Source organism: Chroicocephalus ridibundus, chromosome Z (assembly GCF_963924245.1).
Source record: "Chroicocephalus ridibundus chromosome Z, bChrRid1.1, whole genome shotgun sequence".
NCBI lineage: Eukaryota > Metazoa > Chordata > Aves > Charadriiformes > Laridae > Chroicocephalus > Chroicocephalus ridibundus.
In genome coordinates, this window is record NC_086316.1 from 35,779,486 (window position 1) to 35,794,813 (window position 15,328).

Sequence of the window (15,328 nt, forward strand, 5' to 3'; positions counted from 1 at the left end):
TAGTACCTCTAGAGTGTGTTTCTGAGCCCAATGCTGTTGGGAGAGTCTGCCTACATGAAGGTGGAATTAACCAGGAATATGGTTAGGACTGTGAGAAAAATCATTGTGTAGGGTGGCATCCAGATAAAGCTAAATGAATTTATAGAAAGGATGGTAATCTTGCAAATACATGGAAAAGAGCCCAGTTACTACTAAAGGTCATGCTGAAATTAATGGTGACCAAGAGAATTCCAGAGCAAATAGAGCAAACTCACATTAATATACTCAGATGATAATATTTGGCTTTAGGGAAGCCAAAGGATGAAAAAAAACAATCTTATGTTAGGCCTTGTCATTGCACAAATCCTGAATGCCAGACTAATCGTTGGGTGGCAGCACAAATATTAAAGTGTGTCCATTAACATTTCTAACAAATGAATACAACTTTATCTCACTTTTAGTCAAGGAGAGTTTTGGGAGATGAACTGCCAGATACCAACATGGGAAGCTGCAGTCCTCTCCCGTTGCTTGAATACCATTCAGTCCTTTAAAATGCTACCTGCGTCCATATGTAGCCAGTTATTTGCCTAGTTTTTGGAACATATATTTCAATTAAAAATAAGCTGTGACTGTTAAAAACCTTTGAGCTAGAAAATGGCGTATTCTGTTTGTTTACAAGAATCCTGAGGCTCAGTCCTTATAAAATCTTGAGTCAAGCTTTATGATACAGTCATTACCCAAGAAATGCATGGTATGTTAATACAGCATGTAGTGATCTGTGGGTCATTACTCATGGAAAGGGTGGAGATTGTACTTCAAAAGTCGAGAAAAGGGAAACAACCCATTTTTGTATGTTTCTGCTGATCTGGTAGTGTGTATTTGCTTAGAAAATTAAAGCCATTCATATGTTTAACATAGAAGCAGCACATTGCTGAGCATTGACCTAGTTCCTGAACTCTGCCTTTCAAATGTTGTAGGAGCCTTGCTCATTATGAAGTGCCAGAATTCTTCAGGACGCATCTCAGAAAAGAGTTGTGGGCCCTCCTTGGCATGCTTGACAATAGGCGCTTAGTTGTCCTTCCCCTGCAGTTACCCAGCTCATTTTGTTGTGTTGTACAGCAGTTGTTCTGCCGTGCACTGTTACAGTAAGTGGAGTATTTAATCAGATATATATGCATCTGAGTAAGTACAGGAATGTTTTTCCTCTCTGGCATGTAGCAAAGCATGTACTGTCAGTGTGAGCAAACTGCTAAGTGGTTTTCCTTGTCGCTGCAGGTGTTGTGTGATTGCATGTTTGGGACACTTACATGCTGAAAAACATGCTAGTTTTTAGCCCCAAAATACTGGTACTTATTGCCCTGTTGTATCAAAAGATAGGTGAAACACACAAATTTCCCTAAAAGCTACTTGTCTGTCCCCTACCATGCATTCAATCTGTCAATTTAGTCCAGTTCCTCAGGAGAAATGTCTCATCAGCCTGGTTTCATCTTTTTCACTTGCCTTCTTTCATTTTACCTACTGCATCTCAACTTCTTCATGGCCTGACTAACAGTGTCCCAGCTACCACTTTCATGTTCAGCAACACCAACCATCAACCTCAGAACAGACCTTGAAAGCAGGAAGTTACTTAATTTGCTATTTGTTCTGATCAGTGCTTAAAATGTTCCTTTTGTTTTTAAGCTGATAATCTCTGAAATATAGATTTTAAGCCTCTTCACTGGAGGAAAAAAAACAACATGGAACTTAAAGTAGTTGCGTGTTTCTGGGGTATTTATAGCTTTCATTGAACTAAGGAGTTTTCCTCCTCTCTTGAAATCCAGGATGCAGGGACTATCTCTGTTGCTTTCTTCTGGCAAAATTCTAGCATATTATATTAGGCATCTTTAGTATGGCATCTTTATTTTTTGCAGCTATAGTGCACTTAAAATGAAAAATGCACTAAGTCTTTTCAGTCAATTGCATAGAAGACTATTATTCGTGCTGTACACACAGGCATTTTCTAGGTTATTGTCAGTACACCGTATGCCTTCCAGACTTGCATAGCGGTGCTTTCCAGTGCATTTTCATGGGTTTGAACTATATCTTTTTACATAAGATTTGCAATCTTTATGGCAATAAGAACACATTACTTACCTGATTTTACTGCCATAATTTCTGTAATAACATACCTCAGAGCAGAACAGTAACAATGTTGCAGTTATATTATACTAGGTCAGATTAGGATGTTTCTTAATTAAAAGACAGGATTCAAGTATTACCATCATCTTTTATTGAAAAGTGTCACGGCACAGCTTTTTGTCTTTTGTCAGTGCTAAATGGATGCACTACGTTGCTGTGAAATAAAACATAGGCATCTTGGAAAGCAGTGGTTTACTTTCTCTCCTAATGTTACTTTGTTTGCCGAATACCTCACTTGGTGTTCCTGAGTCTGCAGTACTCATAATATCAAGGAAGGGGCGTGTTTGAACATGGGCCTCTATGCTTCTCTGAAATAGGGTCATAAATGAAGGCACTGAGGATCCAAAGAAACAAAACTCAATAGTGATACAGTTGAAGGAAACGTGTTCCTAATGGTGGCTTAGGTCTTGCTTCTTAATAGCCTGAGGTCTTTACCACAGTAGAATGCAAACAGAAGCCAAGGGAAGGTGTTCTCATATCCACTTCTAGTTTTCTCTTGTCAGATTTGGATTGATAATATATTTTACCACACTGAAGACTTCAGACAACCAGTTGCTTTCATATCTGTTTTCATGATACCGAGGAGGTGATATTAATCTCTTAAAAAACTATGTTCAGGTTTTCTTGGTTGTTTAAATAGCCTGGATTCAATATCTTATGATCTGACCCAAACTTTTTTTTTTGTTTTGAGAAGGGTAGCACTTACTGTGGTTGTGCCAGGTTTCTTACACCTCCCACTGATACCCTTTATGGGTTCTGTAAGCTGATCTTGCACTTCCCAGTGACAAGATGAGTCTTTTTTTCCCATGCTTCCTCTGTGCTATCATCCCATCCACTGCTACTTTTCAGTAAACTCTGCCAAATCCCCATGACCAGATGCACTGCTTGGTAACAGAAGCTTAAAGAGCTTCTTATCTTGTAGGTTTTCAGAGAACACGTCCGCAGTTTCTTTCTTACGCTGAATTCGTCGCCTGCACCAGGAATCTGTTATTTTCCTCCACTTTTTTTTTTGTGTTCTGTCCATTTTTAACTTGAAAAATTAATTTTTGGTCTAAGAAGCCTTTGGTCATGATCTGATGCACTCCCACCTGGTTTGGGCCGCTGCCCAGTACAGCTGAGCTCTTCAGTTGCCTTTGACCTTGCAGTAAAATTACTGCTGTACTATAAAAGAATAAACTGCTCTCCTCCTTCTTGCTCCAGGCTTCCTTCTCTAGTTAATTAGTTTCTGTTTTGTTAATTCTCTCCTGTTTAGATGATTTCCATTTTGTATTTTGTCAGAGGGCTATTGTGTTTTTGCTGTATGCTATGCCATAAATGTTTAAAGTGGTTTAGAAAGTGAAGTTTCCTTGTGTCTTTTTTGATGTATGAAAGAAGACTGACAGATCTGTATTTAGAATGGGGAGGCCCATCTTAAAATACAGGCAGAAAAAACCCTGCACATACTGCTGTATTTATCAACTGAACTGAATGCTATAGAAGACATAAATGATCTTGACTCTGGTTGCTTAAGGAAGTTAACCACTGATGGATATTGTCAGCACTAGCTATTTTTTTCTAGGGAGTCATACACATAGCTAAGGATACATCTACCACTGCGACTCTTAAAAACTTGAACACAATAAAGATAATGAAGCATTCAGTATGCATAACAAATGCAGAACAAATCAGCCTCAGTAGGCATGCACGGAAATTCAGGTGTTTGTTACTGAAGAAGTACTGGGACAGGCTCTCTGTTCACTACTGTAGTGCTGTGCCAAGTGCAGCTTTTTGCTCGAAATGACAAAAACCCATGCTCTCTTATTTAGTAAATTTGATCAGCCTACCACATTCAGTAAGTCTAGGAAAGACTCAAATGTAAAAGGTGACAACTCTTCAGAGCCCTCAGATTTCAGAGTTGTCATACTGAGTTACATATTGAGCTGCCAGTCTGGATGTTTCAGATTCCTTCTGTTTCCTATTCACTGCTGTTTTAGAAGTAGCCTGAGGGAACACGTTGTCAAAGGGGGCAGAGTTAAATAAGCAGCAAAGTTCTTGGCTTTTATTTCTCAAACCTGATCTGTTTCTGCTGCTTTCAGCCTGATAGAGCTCTCTAGATTTTTCTTTTACCTTTAAATTAGCCCCTACACATTTTAAAATATCTGTTGTGATGTTCAAGTATTAAAAAGTTTACAAAGAAAAGAAAAAAGATAGTATTTTGTGTTTATGTGTAAATACCTGACTGAAAATTATCTGAATATTTTGTGATCCTTTACGATGGTTGGGAATTTTTTAGGATTTCTTAGTTAGCTGTATTTATGCTATTTATTTAATATAATAATAGTTGATAGGTTGGAAAATAGCTCTTTTGGGGGTGGAAACAAGAATTATACCAGCTTTCTGTTCATGAGAACGTGTCTTGCCATTATCAGCATCTCTGAGGAAGGACCTAATATGCTTTTTGATATCTACAGGCTCTACAGAGCTCAGGCTTTCTACTTAAATATGGGGAGGAAGTAGATTGTACTCTTTGATCTGAACACCAATGTTAGAGCCTTTAAATTACTTGTTTCCTTTACATCTCCAAATTTTTTAGTGAGAAGATATCTTCAAGAGCAAAACTCAGCATGAGTCACTAACAAAAAAAGCTGCCAAAAGAAATAGTTGATAATGCCTAGCAAAAGTTGTTAGTTTTGCAGCCACCCTTGGAGACTGTGCTGAAGTATTTCTGAAATTAACAAATCCAGTGCAACTTTTGTAAATGTTTTTAAGTTGAAGCTGCAAAGCCCCGATATTTTTGCTGTGCCTTAATTTTAATGCTTGGCAGTTCAGCTATTTTTCTTGTTCTGCTTTTTATGTTGGAGCAGGGAAGATGGGCAAACATGAAGGTTTAGGGGTGTTTCTACCTGCCAACAGCTAAAGGCAGAGGTAATTTGGACACCACCATTCTGTGACAGTCTGAGATGTGCACTCTCACTGACTTCATGTGGAAGTATGCTTTGTGTTAGTAAATAGAGAAGTCAGTTGTTGCCCTGAAGCTAAGCGCTCAGCCTTTTACTTTTAACTGGTTTTGATATAAAAGGGAGTATTAAGTGTAAAAACTTCTTCTGCGGCTATCTTACTGTATTTTTATTGTAACTTTACTGTAATACATCTGAGATATTCTGTTGGAGATAATTCTTAAGACCAATATGCAACTCACAAAATATGCATTTTTAAATGGCTGTTTTAAAGATCTCTGCCTGCACTTTCATTTTTTTAATTTCCAACATAAACATTTCACAATGATGAAAGTTTTCCTCTTTCAGACTGTTCCTCAAACCTTTCCTTCTGCAGTTCCTGTTGTGACTCTTACTTATGTGTAAGACATGCATGATAGCAAAGTTCCTATGTTATAGCTATTCTTCATGTATTCTCAGAGATCCTAAAATTATAAGGTATCCATTAAGCCATAGACTTTAACACGTAATCACTTGCAATGATTTTCTCGCTTTCATCTTCAGAGCGGTTTAGCTGATCACTCTAAAAATGCTGACTTCTGTAATTCTGGGTTAATATGCTGCCATGGAGTGAGGAGAATACAGGAGTGGAGGCTGGGCAGAAAAACTGAAGCTGTGAACTGCACTCTGATGCAGATTCAGGGAAGTAATGCCTCTCCGAACCTCTCAGTTTTATTTTTGTTTTTCAAATAATTTTAGAGCGTTTTTGATCCATTTGGGTGTAGCCTCAAGAGAGCTGTCATTTACTGTAGCTAAGGAAAGATAGCATCTCTCTTTCTGTTTTCTCCCTCAAATAAACGTGTGACACTCAGTGATTTGTTGTCATGTCGTGCTCTGAGAGTGACCTGACATCAAGAAGTAGAGGCTTGCATGGAATTTTTTAAAATAGTTTCAAGCTACATTATCTCTCTTACAGTTACAAATTCAACTCATTCAGTCTCAGAAAACAGTGTGGGTTTATAATATGCTGTCTTCATAGGCATGAGGTTTTCATAATTGTTGGTTTCTCTTGCTTGTGGCATGATTGTTTTTCAGTGTGAATATAACTACCCTTTGTGTACCGCTTGATGGCTTATCATAAAGGACTACCTAGTTTATAGTTTCTGTGGTTTGGTACTGTGATTCTCTCAAACCTGAATATTTTAATTTTGCGTTATCTTAGGCGGGTCTGTATTATGGTTTAGGTGTTTCTAAGCTGCACAAGATAGTTTCAAGTTGGTATGTGGCTGCCTTATCCACAGAGATTGAGAAATAAATTGTGACTAAGTTGTGATTTGTCTTCTGAGTTTGCCCAGACCAACACTTCTTTGCTTACATAGCATGGCTGTACTGCTCTAGCATGGTGGTATTGGACAAACGGAGCTCTCTGCCTTGGCAGCAGAGGTGCAGAGCTCATCTCATCACAGTGCACAGCGGGAAATACTGTTGCTTATCGGAGTCTGCCTTCCCTCCGTTTTACGTCCATCTCTCTGGGGTGACGTGGTGCAGCACAGGGCTTTGTAGTTTCACTTTGTTAAAAGAAATTGTGACCTTTTAAGTTCTGCTACTTAAACATCAAAAACATTTCTGATGGGCAGTGACTGTGGTGATGGCTGAGTCCAGGTGAATGCTCTGGAAATTTGTGGCGGTCTCTTATTCTGGCCTCACACTGCTTTAAGGACGGGTTAAAGTCTTGCCTCCACTGAAACCCCCAAGTTGTGCCACTGACTTTGAGTTCAGTTTTCTTGCAGCTGAGGCCTGACGCATTTGAAACTTAAGCATTGCTGTCCTTGTTTTACAGCTGGAAGATGTCAGGCAGGTTACTTGGGGAGTTGCGTGGTAGTCCTTCAGTGGCTTCAGAGCCTCTGACCTTAAATGAGGAAAGAACAGGAAAAATTGCTTGGGGCATATAGGATGACGTGGTGGGTAGCGAAAAATGAATCGGATTTGAATAAAATGGGGGAAAAGTCTTCAACGGGACTGATGAGTAGATGTTAGTTGGGGGTTACCCAGAATGATAGAATTTTAGATGTGATGTCACATCAGTGTTTTGAAAAAGACAGTTGCATAAACTGTAGTTACTAATCTTTAACTCACAAGCATATTTGCATAAAACTTGCCTTTTTGGGTGCTTTATCAGTTTTGCGAACTGAAAAACTGATGCTATCAGGAATTAAATTATCTAAAGAAAGCACGCTTGGCTGTGTTCAACTGGGAACTAAAGTTGTGTGTCAGGGGAGTGTATTATTTATAAAAGGAAATTACTCTTATGACTCATCAAGTTCCTCTAAACGTAATGGGCTTCCAAGACAAATTCAGATAGATTCCTTGAAAGACTTGAGTAAAGTTAATATAGGACGGCATGTTATTTAACTGTGTTTGAAACAAATATTACTTTAATTACAGCTTGCCGTACTCCAGTTACTTAAAAAACATTTAACTCCTGGGCTCTAGGATGATGGTTAAATAGTAGATTACTGTTAAAATGGGGCAATAAATCCTGCTAGGCACATATTCCAAACAAATCTGCTAGGATATGCAAATGCACACACACGTGTGTATGTAACGTGTGTGTATGTAACGTGTGTGTATGTAACGTGTGTGTATGTAACGTGTGTGTATGTAACGTGTGTGTATGTAACGTGTGTGTATGTAACGTGTGTGTATGTAACGTGTGTGTATGTAACGTGTGTGTATGTAACGTGTGTGTATGTAACGTACTGAATTGCTTGTGTTTGTGGTAGCAGCTTGGCATTGCTGAACTTGTAAAAAGAAGAAGAAATGGCAACACAAGAATAAGCAGGCTGATCTACAGAATTGCAGGCAAAAGAACCTTATATTCTCCATGGGAAAATATCAAATGTGTATTTTCTTTCTTTAACATCAGAATTAAGGCTTGAAAACGAAATGCCTCCTCAGTTTGTAATGCAAACAAAGGAAGATTTAGGGGAGGTAAGAAAATAACTGTAATGTGTGTACTTCAGAGAATAAAGAAAGAGGACTTGTACGTGAGAGAAGAACTGAGGCTACCTAATTATTGCTTTTAAAAACTATTTTAAAATCTGTCAAAGATTTCTAAGTCCCATATGTCATGTGGATATTATCATTTCTGTAAGCTAACCATGAAGACAGTGCAAATCTGTAAAACACTACACAACCACAATGGTAGGCTGCTGCCAGTAGGGAGAATGGGGAGGAAGAGGCAATTAAAGCGGCCATGGTGAAAGCAGTGTGGATTAAACTGGCAGCTGGAAGACTAGAAAGGATCTAATCAGGGACTCTTTGTATGGCCCTACTCCCAAAGAAATAAAACACATGCACGTATCTCAGGTCAGTGAGATTCAGATGCTCTTTTTAATTAATGAATAAAATGCCAACATTTGCATTGCAAAAGGAGAGTAATGTTCCTACACAGAGAAGATAATCAAGAGGAAATTTTCACATTTTAATACATATACACTGAGATTAAAATCTGGCAAGAAACTGACTAATATATGAAGATTTATGTGTGTTTGCTGATGTAGTGGTTAAAGAACTGAAGTTTATGGGGTTTTCTGCAGGCTGCAACACTTAGTGTTTCTCTCATTTGTGAAGTACGTTTTGGATGATGGGTTGTATTTTGGTGTTTTGGTTTTTTTTTTTTTTTTTGGTGTATGTTGTGAATAATCTGCTGAATTACAGCAAAAAACAACTGCCAGAATATTTTTCTGAGTGCCTGTCTGAGATCCTGCTAACTGTGCTGAGATCGTCTGAGGAAAAGCACTACCAAATAATAAAAAAATAAAACTCTTGGATGTTTAGTAGCAGGTTTTTATGTGTATAAGTATTGTGATTTTTGTTTTTTAAGGCAGCACAGTTTTTAAATGTTAAGGCGAACATTTATTCTAGCTAGATTTTAAAAGAGATTATGTTAATTGTAGATTACATATCTGTATTTTTAAAATTAACCACTTACTTGATGTTCATTGTAAAGGGCTTTTCTATATCTAAAGAGATTATAATACAAGAGGAGTTTATGAAGTGTGTAATACTTGTGTGAAGTAACTGCTTTGTAACATCTGCCATAATATTTTACAAATGTGAGGGCATCTTGATCTTTCTTTGAAGACAGTGAATTTAGTGTCCTTGTATGCTGCTGGTAGCATGCTTCCTGTCACCAAAATGACGTTCTGCAATATCTTTGTCTTTTGCTCACTCTCTCTGAACCTGATAGCAGTGTAAATACTAATTTCTGTTTAGTCAGAGTGAACAGAAGAGTTTAAATCAGTCTGAGCTATCTCTACTTTATATAATAGGAAAAATGATCAGGTACTTTACAGTACCTTACATTACATAATAACTTATGTAATTTAGTGTTCCAGATTTATTCAGCTTGCATTACTACCCAATAAAAAGAAAAGAAAAATGATAAAGGGAATGAGAGGATTTAATTTGGGTTTGATGTCCGTGTACTTTTTATCTAAAAAGACAGACAGAACTTTCCCTTTGAAGTATGCTCTGAAATACAATTTGAAAAATTCTTTTACCATATAGTTGTTTGTTGGTCAATAAAATGTACATCAAGTGATCAACTCTTATAAGGAACCACTTTTGAAAAGAAGTAAAACTTCCACTTGCCAGGTCTACAAACTCAGTCTGGGTTCAGAGAGTCAAGCTGAATCTTTTTCCCCACAGTGGTACAATAAGTTTTCTGTAAGTAATCCCTTTGCTTCATTTCACTGGAATTTAGTAAATAATTTGGTCGTGACCAAGAAGGAACAGAATTCAACTTAGGCTCTTAGCAATGTTGGCTCTGCAGGCACTGCAGAGGTGAATATCACTGACAAGTCATTTTTTATGACTAAACATAGCAGACACTTATGTTTGCAATGCGTAAGACAAGAAATGCTGCAGGATGCATTAACTGCGGTATGGTTCATGCTGCTACTGTTGCACAGATAAACAGCCATACCTAAGTTTTATGTTGTGTTTTATGCAAGTTTGTTTGTTCTGGTTTCTTAAACAAAAATTAACTGTAACTATACAATCTCAGAACACAGAGGAGTTGTCTGAAAATGAAGCCTGCAGGGAAGCAATTGGGAAGGGCAAGTTTTGGGTTTCTCAATTTTTTCCTTAGTGATACCAAAGAGGGGATGTTCAGTATCTTGATGATACATGCGTCAAGGTGCATTTCCCCTTTCTGACTCTTTAGCTTTGCAGTTAGAAAACAAAACTCCTTTGTGGTGTTCTTAGTGGAGAAATTTGTTTCCCCTGAGTTTTAAAGAATATTACATTCATAAAGTGTACTTAAAGTGTATTTGCATTTTCAGTATAATATGTTACAATTAGCACTTTAAGGCTTAAGAAATTATGTTTAAAATTGTCTAGAATGATGATATAGAGAGAATTAGGGTCACTTCTGAAGCTGTAATATTTGTCTTTGCATAAAAGCATAAGCCAAGTATACATTGTTTTTAGGAAGACAAGGTTTTTAAGCTTCTGAAGAGCTATCACAATTCCCTTTTTTCAGGAGGGACTTTAACATAGCAGCTACAGATGATTTAGGACAAAGAAAGGTGAGGGAATAACCAGAAGCTTAAAGTGGCAGGATTTCTTAATGCTACTCTGTTGTCTTCTAGCTATGCAGCCTTTGGGATCCTTTATCAAGGTAATTTGTAAATCAGTTGTTCTTTACAGTAAGAAAAAGCAGCAGCATTTGGGTAAAATTCCTGCCTCAGTGGCTGTCAAATGACAAAGTTGACCCATACCTTTAGGGGACCAGGACAGAGATAAAAGTTACTATAATAAAGAAGAGCAGAGGCAGGAGGGCTCCTGAGAAGTGAGTATGCAGTGGACAATGATGTTTCTCCGGCTGTCTGTGCCTGCATGTGTGTACATTTCAGCAGGCAGCGAAGAAAGGGATATGGAGCAAACACCAGAGGGACAGCAGGACCACCACAACCTTCTCATTTTCAAAAATATTTCTAATGCACGATTTCCAGCCATCTGAAGTGAATGGTTAAAGAAGCTCTGAGAAGCTCTCTGTAGGGTAACTGTAAAGTAGCAACTGGTGTTTTGCCAATTCCATGGTAGACAACTCTGGCTATTAAATATTCTGCCTATTAAAAGTGAGACCTTTCATGTTGATGCATCTCTCCTTGTCCTAAATTATTTTGATGTAGTATGTAGCTCACCTTAGTGTAAAACTTTGAAGCTTTTGAGAAGCATGTAAGTGGCAAAGTCTGTTCAGAACAGCTGTAGGTAGGTACTGTAATGCCCGTGTCCATGGATCTTCACAGAATTTCAGGGAAACTCAGTGAAATGGCGAAGCGAGGTTGAGGCATAGAAACCATGAAAATCTGGGTAGAAACCAGGCATCTGGCAACAAAATTAACTTCCTGCAAATTCTTTGCCTTGATCATGGAAGTACGTTTCTGGGTGGTGTGGCCTGATGACACCGTGGCATAGGGAATCTTAAAATCTGATACGATTGGAATTTGGCAGTTGTCATGCTCATGAGCCAGCTGTTCAAAACCAACTTGTTTTATTTGCATAGCTGCCAGAGTCCACTGGAGACCTGTGTGTTGAAAGGGTACCTGACACTCAGGCTATGAAACATAGAGTGGTGGTGGTAGTGTTTCAGCTTAGTTGTTGTTGGTTTGGTTTGTGTTTTGTTTTTTTTTTTAAATTTAGAGACAGTAGATATTTTCCTACCATCAGTTACTATTCAATTCCGTGTTCATAGCTCTAGTGGTTGGGAAAACGGAGTTGTGTACCTTTCTTTTTAGGTATCATATGGTTCCATTTGCTGTAGAATAAAAGGAAAAATATTTCCTATAAATAATCTACACTTCCTGGTACGCACCCAATTTAGAAATTCCCAGCCTGCAGCTCTTTAGAAAACCTGGTTTTGTTCTGTATGTTCATTGCTTTTTCTTCTCTTCATTCTGACTGTTTTTTTAACTGCCAGTGACTGTAAGTCTGTAGCCAGCAGCTGATGTTGGCTGTATTTTGGTTTTGATAGAAGCTGACTACACATGTGGAACTGAGAAACAGTTGCTCTGAAGTTGCTAATAATGCAAGAAACTTGTAGGAGTGTGAGGGACCTCCATGGTGCTCAGTGTTGCAATGCTAAAGCTTCCCGTTTTGCTGACAGTTAAAGAACCACTCTTTCCTATTCTTCCTAACTTAAGAAGCTCCTAAACATGGGCTTATGCTGGCAAGACCATGAGCTCTGACACACTAAGCAAGCCACTATATTTCCTGGATTTCTACAGTGGATACAACTTCAGAATTGCCAGTACTAGACTGAAAGAATGGTGTCAAAAAGTATGCAAGAAGGAGACACAATAATACAATAATAAAAATTCTGCTCTCACAGTAATAAATTTATCAGACATAACTTAGTGCAGAAGACCTGCAAAACAAGGACAAATAGGCTTGCCACAGAAATGGATTAGTAAGTACAAAGATTTTTCTGAACATTATGAGCAGCCAACACTGCCTCTGAAAAAGATTATGTGGGTGGGTTGTTGATCCTATTCGTGAGTCTGGCAGTAAATTCTGAATAATGAATATACCTGAGACTTCGTCCTCAACAAAATTTGTGTGTCGTCTTAGTGCAGCTAGTGGAGGAGTAAGGACCTACTGCTCCTGAATACCTCTTTTCAGCAAGGCTGTATTTAGAAGAGTAGAATTTGACAAATAAATTAGGAATATGGGGAGCTTTCTGACTTGATGAAATTTAAATAGTTAATGATTGTTTACACTCAAGACCTGTGGAATTGTGGCATGCCTCAGCTAGATTATGCAAAAGTGCCTGTACATGCTTGGAAGTGGTGTTTTCCTTTTGATAGGAGGTTGGACTAGGCAGCCAGGATTCCTTTGGTTTGCCAGGGAAAGCAGAACGCTCCTTGAAATTACTTCCTTTTTATATTTCTTTTTGAACTCAAATAGGTAGAAATACAGTGCTTGAGTAGAAGTTTTCCCTCACAATGGCCTCTCTTCTTCATTGTCCATCTTTTGACCCTATGGATTTGCAATGGCACGCCATGCCGCTCTTCCTTTGCCCCCATGCTTCTGTTGGGACTTGTTAATTAGGTCTTGAACAACTTCCCTTCCATCTTTTGTGGGAATTTGCCCCACTTTGGGCATGGGCTTTTGGGTTGCTGGTGTGTGTCAGATAGCTTTCTGCTCAGCTTTTGACACATTCAGAATTGTATTTTAAGTCTGAGCACAGCTGTTGATTTGAACATTTCTTAGGAGTTGCTGGCAGAGTATTCTTCCAGAAATGCTTCTAGCCATGCTATGTGTCATCTCGGCATCTAAGTATCCCTAAGATACCTACCGGGCCATCCGTTGCTAAATTGTCTTGGATGCTGTTGTATTTTCTTTTTTTTATTTTGTGTATAATGCCATCATTTCCATATCCACTAGTGGGATCACCTTTCAAATGTGTGACTATGGGAAGAATATGGGAGGCTGTTCTTGCTTCCCTTGCATAGGTTGTAACTCCGTTTTGCTTTAGTGCTTCAAGAGCAAGCAGACAGACCATATCATAATGTATTTTGGGATGCACTTATTCCAGTAATTTACCTAGAATGAACTGGATGGGCATATTTCCAGTGCTGACAGTCAAATTTGGGAGCTTTGCAGAAGTCCTCACAGGAGCAAGAAGTGGGATGGCCACGGAATCAAATTTGTGATTCCATGTTTATGAATGCTTCTCCCCACTGCAAAATAGTGTACCCGAGGCCATGTGACAGCACTCGTGCTGATGAGGGTGGTCAGGTTGCCTTTTAGGCAGCAAGGAGAACCCAGAGATAATGACAAATTCACACAGGTGACAAATAACTTATCAAGGAAATGTCAATGGGAAGATTGACAGAAAGATCAGCAGTCAGGAGTGTGTCCCATGGACCTGACATACGCAAAACTGTAATGGGATTACTTTCCTTAAAAAAGGATTTGTACAAAAAAAAGAAAGTATCTTCATTGAGAGCAAGTTCATTTTGATAAACCTTCACTGAGAAGTAAATAGTACAGTATGCCACTAGAATATTTAGGTGTTTCATTGCATATATATATAAAAACAAACAAGAAGCTGTTGCTATTTGGGCAAACTAATGTCAGGCTTCTAAGGTTACATTCACAGAGGTATTTAAAAGCTGATGAATTCACTTTGGGTTTGTTGACTCTTGAGGATATTATTAAATATTTTGGCTTTGTTTTCACCTCTGGCACTAGTACTAGAGCTTCCACACATGAATCCTACTGCTGAAAAATATCAGTGCCATAACTCCTGAAGATCCATCTTCTCCCAGTAAGGGAATTACTATGAGTTGTGTGCAGAGGTTTTCTGAAAATACCATATATGCCCTGATTTGTTGTCATAGTTGAAGGTGAATCACAACGTGCAGTACCAAACTGCTGCTTGCAAGCACATATGACAGTGTGTTTAGAGACGTTATCTTCAGAGCAGTAGATATTTTAACTAGCTGGTCCAGGGAAAGTGCTAGACTTATTAAATGACTGATTTTGTGTGGTGAATGTGACTGAGGATCCTGTATCTGGCAGTGGCTATTACGTGTTTGGAGGTAATATTTCAGTTTAATTTTTGTTCTTGTACTTTTCTGTAATGGAGTTTGGTATGTATGTATCATTCTGATTTAGAAGATTATATACAGTGTACATATGAGTACAGAAGGCTTGTATGTAATGTACCTTATGCAACATGTATGCTTCCATATTGATTGCAAATGCATGCTGACGCCTGCACGTGCAGAATATAACAAACCTGTTTGTTATCCAGCTAGCTCTAGGAAGACTTACAACAGGATTTGCGAACATGAAATATAATTTCTTAATGAAAGAATTTCAATACGCAGTGTACTTGGGGACACCCGAGGCTTTTGTTTGTGTTGTAGCTGGGGAAGGGTGACATTTATTTGGCTGAGCAGGAGGGGCTGCATGGTGTAATCCTGACACGTCCTCTAGAGAACTACAGCTCTCATCATGCCAGATCACCTTTCAAGTATTTCCTGTGTTCTTGTTAGAAAAGGTCAGCGAGTGAAAGGAAAGAGAGCTTTAACATGATGCACTTTGCAGCATGTTGTTATCAGGACTTTGGGATTTGCTTTTTAAATAAGTTATTAGAAATTTCCAGAATGTTTGTATTGTGGTGTAGCTTTACATCATTTTTTTAATCTGTATCTTTTAACATTATGATTTTGATTACT

The 15,328-nt window shown here is 38.3% G+C and overlaps 1 protein-coding gene across 1 annotated transcript in view; it reads left to right on the top strand.

Annotated features, from left to right (window-relative positions):
* The window catches only part of CDC42SE2 (CDC42 small effector 2), an 82,216-nt gene that overhangs the window by 49,383 nt on the left and 17,505 nt on the right, over positions 1 to 15,328 (top strand). The window lies entirely within an intron of this gene.